At 38.5% G+C, this 14852-nt stretch overlaps 1 protein-coding gene across 6 annotated transcripts in view; it reads right to left on the reverse strand.

Moving 5' to 3' along the window:
• lpp (LIM domain containing preferred translocation partner in lipoma) overlaps window positions 1–14852 on the reverse strand; it is a 142864-nt gene that overhangs the window by 111535 nt on the left and 16477 nt on the right. For all 6 annotated transcript variants that reach the window (XM_019275358.2, XM_019275360.2, XM_019275354.2 and 3 more), the window contains one exon: window positions 6902–6947. The gene's annotated coding sequence lies outside the window, so the exon portion shown is untranslated. The remainder of the gene's footprint in view (window positions 1–6901; window positions 6948–14852) is intronic.

A 14852-nucleotide genomic window follows, 5' to 3' on the forward strand; every position in this document is an offset into this window, starting at 1 on the left:
AGAAAAGGAAAAGGGAAAGATTACTCCAGTTGCCTGACTGCACTGCCAGCTTCATTCATCCAGATCTGCCAAATTTGATGTTAATTAGTTGCACAATCCCAGAATAAAAAAGGTGGCACAACAGGGTCTTTGTTAACCACTGCTTACAAAGGTAAACCTCTTCAGGCACCGTGTGAACAGCATGATATTCATTAGCATCATTATCACCGTTGTGTGTATCGTTTGTTTTTATCCAAAGTATGTTGACTATTTTCTACAGTGGTGTTGCTATCAAACATTTCGAATTCTGCCAATAATCTAGCTACTAAGGGCTGGCAGACAACACATGCACTGACAGACATCAACAGCCTGAATCTAGGGCCCAATTTTGAAAGCACCAAAATAAGTTTATATCTTTCCCTCATCCACATTCAATGTAAATATTTTGTCTCTATCATCATTAGCTGGAATGGAAATGCCTATATGGTGTTTCATACATCGCCAGACTGGGAAATGAAGCCAATTAGGGAAGTGACAAAAACTGCAGTTCCTCAAACATCCACTTAAGGCTGGCTACAGAACGAGTCAGTCTCCATAAACCCCCATGTTAAAATGTCCAACTTCACAGCCGAAATAAACATGTTTACAGCCTGGTACAAAAAACTGTTTTGGTCTTTATATTTAATTTCCCCGTTCATGACAACTATACTGAGGGTGCACTTGTATTTAACTAACCTGTTAAAATTATATTAAGACTTAAAGTTATGAATAATTGATCCACCAATGGTCAACATCTTTCCTGAGGCAGGACAGCCAACATGGCCAGATTTTGAGCTTCAAAACAACTCTTCAGAAACCTGTGGGTGACGTCACGTTTACGCTGTCCTCCATTCTTTATACTGTCAGTGGTCACAACACAGAGTAGGGCTTGTAAAAGACTACACTGGCAGTAGTCAAAAAAAGATCTGACATATAGTAATTTTAATGTGAAACTGAGACACCGAACTGATTAGAAATGTGTTTTATAGACTTGGTATGAGCAAAATAGAGACTATTTCAGATGGTATTTTGCAATGTAAGGAAAAAAACAAACACACACAGATTCTGATAAGATGCTACAGTACATGGATTTTTCTTTCTAGCCTTGAAAGCGGTTTTAACACCAAATGCATAAATACTGTTGAGATTATCAGGTTGGAAAAGCTCTGAAGAAAACACTATGAATCAGAGTAAGGACGTACAATTATCTGAAAGATGTTTACCTTACATACAGCAGGCTTTTGGAATGAAAGGAATGGCTATTGACTGAGAGAAAAGACTACAACATTTCTTTTAAAAAAAAAAGAGGTCATAATATAATTTCCCAGAAAGTCCACAAAGATAAAGCCCCTATATTCTGAAATGAATCAAGGAAAACCGTTTGGCTGTAGCTCCAGTCAAGCCCAACAAAGAGTTAAGCATTTTAAATTCTACAGTGAAGCTAAACTGTTCTTGAAATTCAGCTGGCAGCCAGCCTCGCTAGTCATCCGTCGATTTGATGTGTGCTTCAAGAACCTGGCCCAAACAGACAAACTGTGAGCCAGGAATCCAAACAAACAGTCTGAGAAACCAAGAACCATCCTTGGCAAGTTAAGTTTGTACCATCGCTGTGGCCCAAGTATGTAAGGCGGTCCACTTCTGTGCTACTGTGATGCTGTAACTGAGAAATGAAAACAAACTTGTACATGTTGTACGTTATGTGTTTTTCTACTATTTGACCTTAAAATGTGATTGAATCACTGTGTCATTACTGCATGGAACATGCAGCAAGAAAACATCAGGGTTTTCTATCGGACTAATCAGTATGTGCACAAAGCTGTGGTATGTAAGGTTAGTAAGGTTTGTGGGTAAATTGCAGTCAAGTTAAGCCCTCCCTTTATAACTGTTCACACTTCTCTTTATGTTACGTTTAAATGTCTGTAGGCTTGTGGAGTAACTGAAAGAACAAACGTCCAGGCAATTTGTGGTGTTGTGGATTTAGTTTTCAAAGGAATGACACAAAGGACAAGCTGAATCAATACAAATATCACTCTTTCTGTAAAATGACTCAACTTACCGTCTGTATTACAAAGCCCAACAACTCTGTTCTGTTAGTGATTTGTTGTGAGAAAAAACCTGAGACTCCTCTATGACTGAAGATTGAGATTGATTAGCATTAGATTTTCATTAGTGGACTCATTCTTCTACTTCTGACCATCGGCACTCTACTTCGAATGTAAAATAAGCAAACAAGATCACTCAGCTCTTCAAGAACGTAAAAAAAGACAAGTGATTTCACCATCACTGATGACCCTGACACATATTCTATCTAAAATGCATGCCAATAGTTTCCATGGCAATTTTCTACAAGTAAACAGCGAAAAAGAAAACACTGCCAGCAGCTCTTTTGAAGAATATATTTTAAAATGCATTTCTGGATATTGTTCATATGTGTATTTTTATTTACATGGTGGAATTGGAACTGTGTTTACCGACAATGGTTTTCTTAAGTGTTTATACAATCATGTTGGCTTTTAACGTAGAGCAGCCCGAGATATCGAAGGTCAAGAGTTGCATTCAAGAGTTGGTCTTGGGCCTTGCAGAGATTTCTCTGGGTTCTCTGAATCTTTAATGACATTATGGATTGTAGATGGGGAAATCCCTAAATTAGTTGCAATTGTGCAATGCGAAATGTTCTCAAACCATTGGGACTATTTGCCTACACAGTTGTTTGGGGAGCCTTGCCACAACCTCGCTTATGACTGAGACAAATCGAGGATGCCCTTTTTATACAAATGATAGCACCTTAACGATGAACCTGATTATATGTTGAGCGTTTCAGACAGGTGTCTGTTGAGCTTCAACTTTCAGTCTTTTGTTGTCCCAACATGTTGAAGGCATCAAATTCAGAATGAGTGTATATTTGCAAAAACAATAACGTTTATCAGTTCGAACATTCAATATACTGTCTTTGTACTGTGTTCAATATGGTTCACAATGGTTGGAATCTTGGCTGTATAACATATACTGCACTAAAGTAAAGAAAAAGAAGTGATTGAGGAAGTGCACTCCAGAATTAAACTGTATGACTGGAAATATGGCAGTATTTTAAGGTAAAGTCAACCTTGACAATCATCTGTATATAAAAAAATACTTTAATGCACTTCATGTTAAATAGCTACTCAAACGTGTGAAATTAGCTTTTCATTTTCTCAATGATTTAATTCTGAAAGTTTGCCGAGTTGATTTTAGAGCGACGGAGTTATAGAAATAATGGAAAACTACTTGTAAGTAATGTCTGACACCAAAGGTATCAGTTATAATCTAAATTGATCCCGTTGACAGCTCTCAGTCTCCACTTTAGTGTCTGCTGGGCTAACGTTACGTTAACTAACGGCATACTTTTACAGACTGACAGAACAAGCTGCTGCCCAGCTGCTTCGAATCGGCCTTATGAAGTTAAAATTAAAGTACAGATTCAGACTGTTATTTACAACCGAGTGCCATTAGATGCTGGTCAGTACTTGACTGCTATCTATGCAGGAAGGTAATACTACTGTAAATAGTTTATGTACAGACAGACTCCTATTTTTGGGGGGGTGGGGGGTTCTACTGTAAAACATTCATTACTCAATCATTTAAATGTTGAATTGACACCTTCAGCAGACTGTACACTAGGTTTCATTTTGCAGTTGAGTTAAATCAACAAATTAATGTCGATACAGCCGATAAAATCTAAAAACGAGGATAGCACAAGGGGATGTCGCAGTGACAGGACAGGTAACTGTCTCAATAAAGTGCAACAGCTCAAATACTATAACAGTTAGTGATTTTATGGCTGTGATAGTGGTATGTTACATAATCTGCCCATATCCGAATATAACTGAAAGGTAGTTTGACATGGCCATTAGAAACGATCACAAAATAAACGTATGCTCTAATAAGCACAGAATTTTAGACACCTGTCAGATCACACATCAGAAAACACGTTCACACTGTGCGAGCATGCGTGTCTTTCATGCTTTTTGATGATTTTGGCTGTGTCTAATAATACGTAACGATACCATAGTTTTGCCAGGTTTTTCCCCAATAAAAATAAAAGCATTTGCATGCCCTTTATCTCAGAGGGCGCAAGTTAGCTTATTATTACTAGAAAAATAAAAGAGTGTTAATGAAAGCCATAGCAGGGAAGGAAGCTTCGCGGACCACCTGTTCAACATTTTCATATTCAGTGAAGAAGAGCTCAGGTTCCCATATGAGCACCTTGCCATCTGTTTCAAAAAATATATCGAATTTTGGTATTCAAGCACTATGCATGCTTTGCTAAACACAGACACCTGAGAGCTTTCTAATTTTAATGTCTGCATTGACAGTTTTTGCAATACACCGTGTCTTGGTGCATTTGCTGTAAATACAGTTTAACACAAATAAAGCTACGTCTACGTGATAATACCAACAAATCAAGTCTACACTTTTCTATTAGAATTGAAAACACACAAGCGTGACTACAACACTGATGAAATTGTATCTTAAATCAATTATAGCGAGAACCATTAGTGTTATCAGGACATGCAAACATCATTTTGATGTAGCTGTTAAGGGAGTTCTCAGCAGCTTATCAGAAATAATGCCAACAAAGAGCCAGCTGATCAGGAGACAAAGACAAAGAATCACTGCTGGCTTAACTAATGCACAGCAATGTGATCTATAAGCCTACAGTAAATTCATTACGAACAGGTATTTTTATTTTGATATATTCTTTCAATTTATTCTCAATTTGAGTAGTCGCTCCCTATTTCAGGTGCCAATGACAATACATGCGACCTAAAAACAACCCAGATGCACAGATAACCATTTGCTGTTGTCATATTGTTTGTTATAAAAGGTCCTCGAATGACCCACTTGAGGCTGGCTACAGAACGAGTCATTCACCATAAGTCCCCATGTTAAAATGTCCAACTTCACAGCAGAAATAAACATGTTCATTCTTTATATGGTCACATTAGACAGTTACAGCAATCAGGTCACTAGTGTTAATTGCTGTTTTATAATAAATGTATACCCTTTAAATGCAAAGTTATTGTTTTTTTACATCCAAATTGTATTTATACTTCTTCAGGTTTCCACAGAGTCCATGAAGCTCAGTAATGTTTTGTAATTGTTTGTTTTACAACCATTTCCTGTGTCTTTGAGGAGCACTACATGCCTCATACCTCGTGACCTGTATTTTCAACTTTGGCCACTAGGCCAAAATCACCACAAAAGGGTCCATTTAGCCTTGCAGCGGTGCTATGAAAGTCATGACTTGAAACCTACACTAAATAATAAATCAATTCCTGTGCTGGAAGGCAACGTCAGCACGAATGTGAGAGCACTTCTATGGAGCAGCAGAAATCTGGCTTATGTCTATCTGAGGACTAAAGAACAAACTGGACAGAGCTTCATTTGAATCTGTCCTTTTCCCACATCTTCTATCTTAAAACACATGACTTCTCATAACCAAGACTAATCAAATCAATTAAGAATGTATCATGGGAACACTTACTGTACGTCATTAAGAAAACCTCTTGCCCTTTAGCCAACTTTTGTTTCTGTGGCGCATATGCACTGACAAGGCTGGGGAATTTAAACTAATGTGGATGCCAAAACCAAGATGTGACAGACCATTAATAAAAAAATATGGATACAATAACTCAATTTTGAATTTGCAATACATTTAAACATATAGTGTGAATATATACATCTATAAATCAAAAAAAATATAGTACAAATATATTTTTGCCCTCCTGTGTGAAGAAGTGAATAAAAGCTTATTATATTTAATTATCATAATTATAGAAACTGTTTTTGGATAATGTACTAATTAAATATTGTTAAATCAATATGAACATGAAAAAACTATAGATGGCATTGCCTTTTTGTGATCAAGTATGTCAGATTTCTTTAAATATTTGCAGTTAAAAAGCTACATGAACAGATAATGTGTTCATCACTTTTTATCAAAATGTGAGGAAATTACAGTAGATGGAAATTTACTCAATATTTCAACATATTGGTTGCAATCAGTACTGAATCAACACAAGACGGATCGAATGGTTGGAAAATGGATATACAAGAAGATACAAATGAGCCAGATTGTTTGTTTAAAAGCACAAACACAAATTACTTCAATAAAAATGGTCAACGAGAAGGAGAACTCCTGTCAGGATTCATCATATGTCTGCTAATATTCCAGATGTTTTCTCTAAATGTTTTATGGGAATGTCCAAAGATTCAAAACTTCTGGAAAGATGTTGTAAGATGTTTGTTAGACATGTTTAATACCAAAGTCTCCTTAAAAGCCAAACTCTGTGTACTTGGAATATATACAAAGAACTTTAAAACCGAGAACAAAACAGACCAAACCTCTGGACTTTGGACTTCTATAAGCAATGCATGCTAATGCACTATGTTAGAAGAGTTTGGACACACCATCACTGAACGGATTAGGCTTTCAGATTGTTTTGCTCTGGAAAGACTAACTTACACTGCTGAGGGCTGAAAGATTTTGTCAAGCTCTGTGAACCGTACATGAGTATCACTGAAGATCGAAATGTAGGCTATCGTAATGTACCTAAACGGAAACTGTAAATAATGTTGGAAAATATTTGATTTTATATGTATTATAACAGAAAATGTGTGTATGTATTTAGAAATATATAGACACCACCACTACAGCTGCAACAGCTCTTTGTAAGGTAAAATATACATTAATATTGTTTACAGGGAAACAATGAAAGGTAAATAAAATGAAATTAAAAAGACAAACAGGAAGGGAATTACAGCAGTGTTCACAGAGGCCGCTGTGGTGTGTAAACAAACAGTACTGTAGTGTTGTGAAAAAGGAATTAGGTCAAGTACTTACCCAAATTTTAACACTAAGTGGCGGTGGGGACGACAGGATCAGACACCTGGAAAGAAACAAAGAATAATTACTCAGCTCCACAATTAGAGCAGCAGAATTGTTTCACAAAGAGACGATGATTTAGAGCAGAGTGAATGTGGATCAGTTCATTTAAAATGTCCGATACTGGGCCGCAGCGGCTGTGTTTAATTTATCTCAGCGTCTTTCATTCACTTGTTTACTTTAAGAAAGTTAGTATTGAAGTGCAGCGCTCAACTCCTGAAGTGAAATACTAACTTTTGACTGCAGGGGATACATTCAAAAATGATAATTGTGACTGAAATTTCTATTTCTGGTGTTGTGAATGTCCTACATTCTGTTTAGATACAGGTATGGGTGGGGGTGGAATGATTTTTTTTTTTGTCTCCAGGGCCCAAAGATGTGTATTCCTCTTGCTGAGGAATTCTTTTGTTCTGATAAATTGACATTGTCAGTTTCCCCACATTGCCACGGTGTGTCATATACTATAGGGAGCAGTAGTGGGAACACAGATGCTACGTACAATTGGCGTCAGTCAATGTGACAGTTCTTGTTTTTTCTTTTCTTTTGAGGGAGGGGGGTCTATTTTTCTAAATCTGAACTTCCAAGTCGAGGAAGCAGGAAGGAATAGGAATTAATACACCTACACTCCCTTTCTCCCTCCAGAATGGCAAAAATCTCTTTGTACCCACATCGTAATTACTGGTGGGCGCCAGTTTGGGATTGTTATCCATGCCTCCTTTTTTTTTTGCAAGTATAATACAATGTTTTGAGAACATGCAGCTGACAACTAAGTCTTTTCTCAACTTCACTTCAGTTTCTTTTACGCTGTGCTAATGTTAAAGAACAAGTATCGCTTGAAGTGGCGTTCCTTGTTCTAGCATATGCTCCCTATTTTCAGAGGCGCTGTTTTTCCACAAGCACAGCGAGTAGCCGGGCGCAGAGGAAAAGTAACCAGCAGCTGAGGGGTGCCGGGGACATGCTCCTCCAGGGAAAATGATGTTGATGAACAAACTCTATTTTTGTGTCTTTTCGTGCAGTCTGACACTCTGATTCTATTCAAAAACGCAGCCTCGATTACTGAGTCAGTTTAATGTGTTTACCTCAAAAACTGTTTTACTTTCCACTTTTAATTAGGAGTTTGAGCGTTGAGCAACGAACAGTGATGTATACACAATGCTTCTCTTTATTACTATCAGTTGTTTTTTATTAAGGATTGTTAAAACTTTGTGTCAGAATACATAAAAATAACCAGATGAAGTGTACATACCTTCTCAAACCAACTTTAATCAGGGCAATGTGAACAAGATGTATCTATTGGACCTGAAATGTTGATTGTTTGATTGATAGAAAATGAACCTGCAACCATTTTCAAAATAATTTAAGTAAATTACCAAGAAAAAACACCAAATATTTCCCAATTCTGGCATGAGGGTTAACTGTTTTTCTCTGTTTTCTCATTGTAAACTGAATATCTTTGCTCAGCCAAAAATTTTATATCCTCAATTAAATGTCCCAAAAAACTGTCTCGTTTATTCAGACTATTCACTGTCAGCACTCTTTGATAGGATTTATTTTTGACATATAAAACAGTAAAAAAAACAAAAAAAAGCACCACCATTAGCGCAGCTGCTGCCCCCCTCCCAGTGACACCATCAAGGCCAAACTTTTGCCGTTTACATAAACCAGTACAATCTGTGCCATCTACCCATACAAGGTCGACTGAGAAAGTAACAGCTAACTGGGGACCTTATTAAGCGTTAAGGAAATATGTTTCACTTCCTGTTTGCTTGTCTTAAATTGCTATGCGGTTTTATTTATACCTTTATTTACCCAGGGTGGATTTACTGAGCACTAATATTATTTTTCAGTAACTCCATCCCTTAAACATATTCACACCTGGAACATTTCTAATACAAACAACAGTCTTTTACCATCATGACCTTCCACAGCTGCATGAATTTTGTTATAGGAATTCATGTATTAAAACCAGTGCTCATAGTCATAGTTCTCTTCAGCTAAGAAATCTGTGTTACCAAAACAAAAACCAAAACAGAAAAGAAAAATGTTTGATATACAGTAGTATTAATAACTGACCAGACAAGTGGAGGACTTGAAACCGATCCACTTAATTTGATTGATCTTTGGCTTACAGTCTCTGAGCTACAAATCCTAACAAAAACAAAAAATTTTCAGCATGTTCGCTGCCAAGACATCTGGAGAAGTAGCCAGCAAAAGAAGGTGTTGTGTAATTGATTTGGCCAGTAATAGTGGAAAGCACAGGTCAGATGGGCTTGTGGGTTTGCGTTTGTCTCTCAGCTGCCAACTGTAGCCAACCCAATAAGATTAAAGCAGAACCTGGAAGACAGTTGTAGCTAGTCATGGTTCAGGTTGGTCAAGCAGAGACACAGGTGGGTATTTTTTGTAACCTGGCACCATTAGTATGCCGTATAGTTATGAGCACTTCTTGTTTGCAATGCACCCATGGATATTCAGATAACTATGGCTGGATTACTCATTATTGTCAGGCATGTTCTCGTTACAAAGAGAATCTGTAAAGCAGATTTCTAAACTTTTCTTCATAGATAATGATTATGTGTAAGCCACTTTAAATCTAAAAATATGTGTATCATCTCTGCATGTTCAGAATCAATGAGATATAATTCAATTAAAATTTTTGATGCAAATGACAGCAATCAGCCACTAAGGGAAATAACTTTATTTCGCTGATTAACTAGCTTTCTCAATGTCGGCGCTCCCTCACTCTCATTCACTGTCTATGTCGCTAGACCACTGCTTGTGAGCCAGACACAGACTTCGAAGCTGAACACAACAGGTAGAATATCAGAGAGTTTAGTCCATGAATCCACCGGTCTTTCGACATTTCAGGCTGACTGTGGAGGTTTGATCGGTGTGATTATCTGATTGGTGGCCGCAGCGTGACGCCGGACTGTGTTTTTCCAAAAGTTGGATTCGGCTCAACTTCAGCCGCAGGTCAATGCATTTTTTGGCGTACACCCCTGCGGCTCGCATCGCCGCAGTCAAAACGCATTTCCCCGACACAAATGAATGGAAAAGCTCACATTTTCACCAAAGCGCCAGATTCTGTCTGAATGCGCCCTTACAGTTTGAAAACAAGCTTACACAAATCAAGCCTGAAAGGACACAAAGTCTTAGCCAAGTTTGTTAAGCAGTAATATCACCACACTAATAAATTAAAGAGACATCAGGACTCTCAGCCTGAAGCTACGGCCAAATCCAAAGTAAAAAATGTTTTGAACTGAGCTGTACATGTGCCTATTCTTAAAATACTGTGCGTATCACATTCTAACCTGCACTTCTTTTAACCTGCACCTAATTAACCCACGTACAGACCGGCTATTTACATTATATTGAATAGAGTTAAATAGGTTATTCATAAAGATTTGCCGTCACACTCACAGACCCTGAGAAATGTTCAGACTTTTTTTTTTTAAATAGTCAAATAAAATGAGCCAATTTCGCTCAATGCCAAATCCATTATGATAACTTAGGTTAAACAATTTTCAGCTTTGTAGACCAAGGGAGAACAAAAAACACAATGAGTTAAAAACGTGAATTATCAAAGCCATTAAACATTCAGATAAAGTAATTTGCTATCAAACACAAGTGATCATCCAAGTACATTAGACCATTAATGCATTTCTAAAGACTCCCAGTCTGTCAAAGAAATGTAATTTAGGCCCTGAAAAGGTCTTTATTTATCAGGTTATGATGGACGGGTTTGAAAGAGACTAAAAACAAGTGTAGGCCTACATAAGTCACTCTCCTCTTTTCAGCCTTCATGCTGGATTGGTGATCATTCTGCTATTTCTGTAGGTTATATATGATGTGTCTGAATACCTATGATGCTTTCTTAACAACAGCTGACCCAAAGATTATTCTCACACAGTCATATCCAAAGTTGAGAAGCGGTGGGTCCATTTCCTCCGTGGACACATTCTTTCTAAGTGCTTCTACAATGGACAGCTTGATTGGCTCTTAATGTTTACAGCCTGAAAAGAGAGTCCAAACCAATGAAAAATACATATCCCTGAAAACACCTTGGCCTTTTCCCTGGGCTTTATGGTGTATTTATAACCACTTCTTTAAAGCATCGCAGCAAAGTGAAAGGCACGTTCAAATTAAATTAGAGCATGTTACCTTTTCTGAACCTGGTACAGTAGAGCACCACTGGGCTTACAGGAATCTGCCCGGGGGCAGACTAGAGTGCAGGGAATAACCTTGACAGGAAGCAAGTGGCTCATTTGATTTAGACCTGACCTGCGAACCGTTCATGAGAGCTTCACCTGGACCGGCTCGCACTTATAGCTGAGGAGGCAGCCGGGCTGAGTGACTGTCAGAGCTCCAGTTTGAAATTTTGATTATGGCTCTTGTAGATGAAAATTACAAGAGTCTTCTGAAAATGCTCTTGTGAAAGTATGTGTATTTACATCTTCCTACCTCTGCACAGAATTCAAAATTCAGATCCTTTGTAACTGATAATACACCTCTCTTTGAGGCCTTGTATTATTAACCTTTCAGGCAGTACATGCAGGGAATGTAGAGTGGAATAAACGCCAAAAAAAAAAAAAAGCTCTGTATATTATTTCCCTGTCTTTTCTTCAACTTCAAGCAGACACACACAGTAGATACACTATTATTTTCCACAGTATGTCATTCCTCACCTGCCCACAGGTTGCCTCCACTGAGTTTCACTTGGCCAACTCAGCTGATTACCAGGCTGACGCAGCGGTCCAGCTTATGTTTGTTTGCCTAGTCAGTTTGCATGCTCGATTACACCTGTACGCCTGCTGCCGAGTGTATGCCTGAACATTGACCGCTACAGTTATGCATTCATGTTTTGTGTCTGCATTTCTATTGCCCCATGAACCAGTCCCAAGGTTCACCATCACAGACTCTCGGACTTTGACATTCATTTCTGATAAGTCTGTGAGGGCTCCGGACTGTTCTGCACTCAAGTGTTTGAACTCTCTTACAGACCTTTTAAGCCAAAATGTGCGCTTTCTTTAAACTTCTTCAGACTTCATAACAGCCACAGAAAAGCCTCTCCACAGGTAACAACACATTTCCAAGGTGTTGTCCAATTACTTATAAAGTATTTGGAGCCTGCACTCATGAGGGTTTGGCGTTTAGGGTGCACATCTACACTGGTCCTGTCAATCTCAAGTGTGACTTTGGTGCAGCATTGCAGTCTACCTCAATAAAAATCAATCTGCGAAGGCAATTTTTGCTGCAGTCAATTCAGTGATTATGATTGGCTAGTGGTTATCATGATTGTTGAGCTGTCTTTGACAACAATATCACAAAGAGAGTTGTGTGAGTTTTGTAATCACTGTGCTTAAACTGAGTTTATGATGAAAAGCTCTACAGAGGAACAGATCTCTCCATGTTGATAGTTCCATTATCTCTGGCAGCAAGTATGCCAAATAAACATACATTTCTTTCCTCTTGCCTCCTCCATCATATCAAATCACACTTGGCCATTAGCTTGAGCATCATAGAAGCTTGAAGAGCAATATCATATTAAGACATCCCCCCTCAGTACAGTTGGCATGAATGGGGAAAATTGGCTACAGAGACCAAAACTGTTTTTTGCACCAGGCTGTAAACATGTTTATTTCTGCTGTGAAGTTTTTGTATTGGGGCTTATGGAGATTGACTCACTTCTGGTGCCAGCCTGAAGTGGCCGTTCGAGGAACTTGATAAGAGCACAACACTCAGCAGCAAGTCTGTCAGTATCTAGTCTTTCTGACTCTGTTATGATAGCTTCTGTCTGACAGGATAGACAGACAAATCAATACAAGCTTCTCCTCCATTTTTCTGCTTATCAGGATGGCGAGTCCTGTCCCGTCTCATATGCGATTGGTTGCCTGAAAAAGGAGCAACAGTGATGACACAAATGTCTATCTGAAAAGTTTTTCCAACTAGAAGCCGAACAAAACAAGTCGAAGCGCTCCTTATTGGAAACAAACTATGATACATATCTATATATCAATCAATGATTGCACAGTGTCATGAGGTGAACATGAATTCTCTCTTCTGTACTCTCTATCATATCGGTTGCTCGTACTGATTAACCTAAATTGGATTCCAATAAAGATACAGAAAGCAAACAAAGACAAAAGCCAAGGCTTAACTAAATGGACTAAATGTTTCCGGCGCTGTTAAGAGCACTAATGCAGTAAGATTTAGACTTGGTGGAGGTGGAGGTGGAGGTGGAGGTGGAGGTGGAGGTGGAGGTGGAGGGGGCCTCCACATACTGTTGGTTTGTCACAGCATCGAGAGAAAAGCTTCTTTGTGTGCGAGTTTACTCTCACTCTTCTCATGTCATATCTAAATACATTTACAGTTAAACGGTCATAGTCTGGGTTTTAGCAAGTTGCCCTTTCATTAATGGATTATCCGGTTGTATATGATGTAGCGTGCTTTGTGGATCAAATACCATCATAGTGCATCATAGTCGCTCTAAGTACTGACAGACAGCCTGTATATGGCCTTCTCTCTTAAATCCCTCCAACTTTTATTGTTGTAGCAGCACTGAATTAGTAAGGAAAAAAATCTAGAAAGCCCTTTATTTGTTTTGTCACCTTTGAGGGATTTTTTTTTATAATTGTTAGTCTTTAACAGTTTTTTCTTTTGTTTGTTTTTGTAAATAATAATATTGAGATGTGAGCCCCAGGCATTTTTTCTCCCACACTTAGCGATGGGATGACAACTTGTATAGTAACTGTATCTCAGTGAAGAGCGGTTATTATAAAGTTTTGGTTTCTAATAATGTCATCTGGAGACACCACTTTGTTTACAGTGATACTTTTTGATGTGTTAAGAGGACACTTGTTTTTCTGGTTGCTGCTCTTGTGGTATGTCGCCATTTTGAGTTTGTTTTGCTGCATTGTTGAGATATTCTAAATCACAGGTAGGTGACAACAAAATTAGGACTCTACGCCTTGTGAAATAAAGCAAAGGAGTGAATCTCCATCAATCTCCAGCTAATTTCTCCATTCATGACAACTGTACAGAGTCTGAATGTTTATAAAACCTATATTAAGGCGTTAAATTATGTAGAATTAAGAGTGTGGACGCTTTGATTGTTAGGTAGGTGCTGTCACAGGTAGCTTGTTTGAGCTTCATTGAACCCGTCTCAGGTCCATAGATGATCCACGTCCCATTTTTAGATTAGCCAGGAGGCAGAAGAAGCAGGACTGCCAACATGAAGGCAGCCAGAGCCACCACAGCGGCTCTTCAGAAACCTGTGGGTGACGTCACGGATATGACATGCATTCTTTCTGCCGTAAGTAGTATTGACCAAGTACTAACACCTCAAAGCCTTACACAAAGCCTCATACACTCATTCCTGAAAGGAGCATATCACATCACGAACATGGATCAACCCATCTCTGATTAATATATGAACATTACACATGTATAGCATTAATGTTCTCCCTGGTAATAACGTGTCACTTCTCTATTTTGCAGACGCTGTGTCAGAGAAACTCACAAAGTCATAGTGTGATGTAAGACTTGATGTAAGGACGTGTCGAGGGGGTGAATGTGAGGTTATGTGACTCAGTCCCAGGTGTAACTCTGCCAGAACAGAGACAGCGACTTCCCACCAGTAGAATGATTTGGGTCAATAGGTAATTGCATTCCTGGACCACAGGGAACTTGTTGGCAATTAATCCTGCCAATGAGCCACATGAAATATGCCTACGTACAGCGTGCCAGTAGACTGATAAATGCAGCTCAGCTAACATAGCTCTTTCAAGGAGCGAGTAAAAGAATTTCTGCTGCTGACATCAGCGACTCGCAGCTTACAATGACACAATAAGATTGTGGCAGAACAAACAGTGTTGTGCCTGATGAAGCAGAAAATCACAACTCTCCCTACTCA

This window comes from Larimichthys crocea, chromosome XVII (assembly GCF_000972845.2).
Source record: "Larimichthys crocea isolate SSNF chromosome XVII, L_crocea_2.0, whole genome shotgun sequence".
NCBI classification, from domain to species: Eukaryota; Metazoa; Chordata; class Actinopteri; family Sciaenidae; genus Larimichthys; species Larimichthys crocea.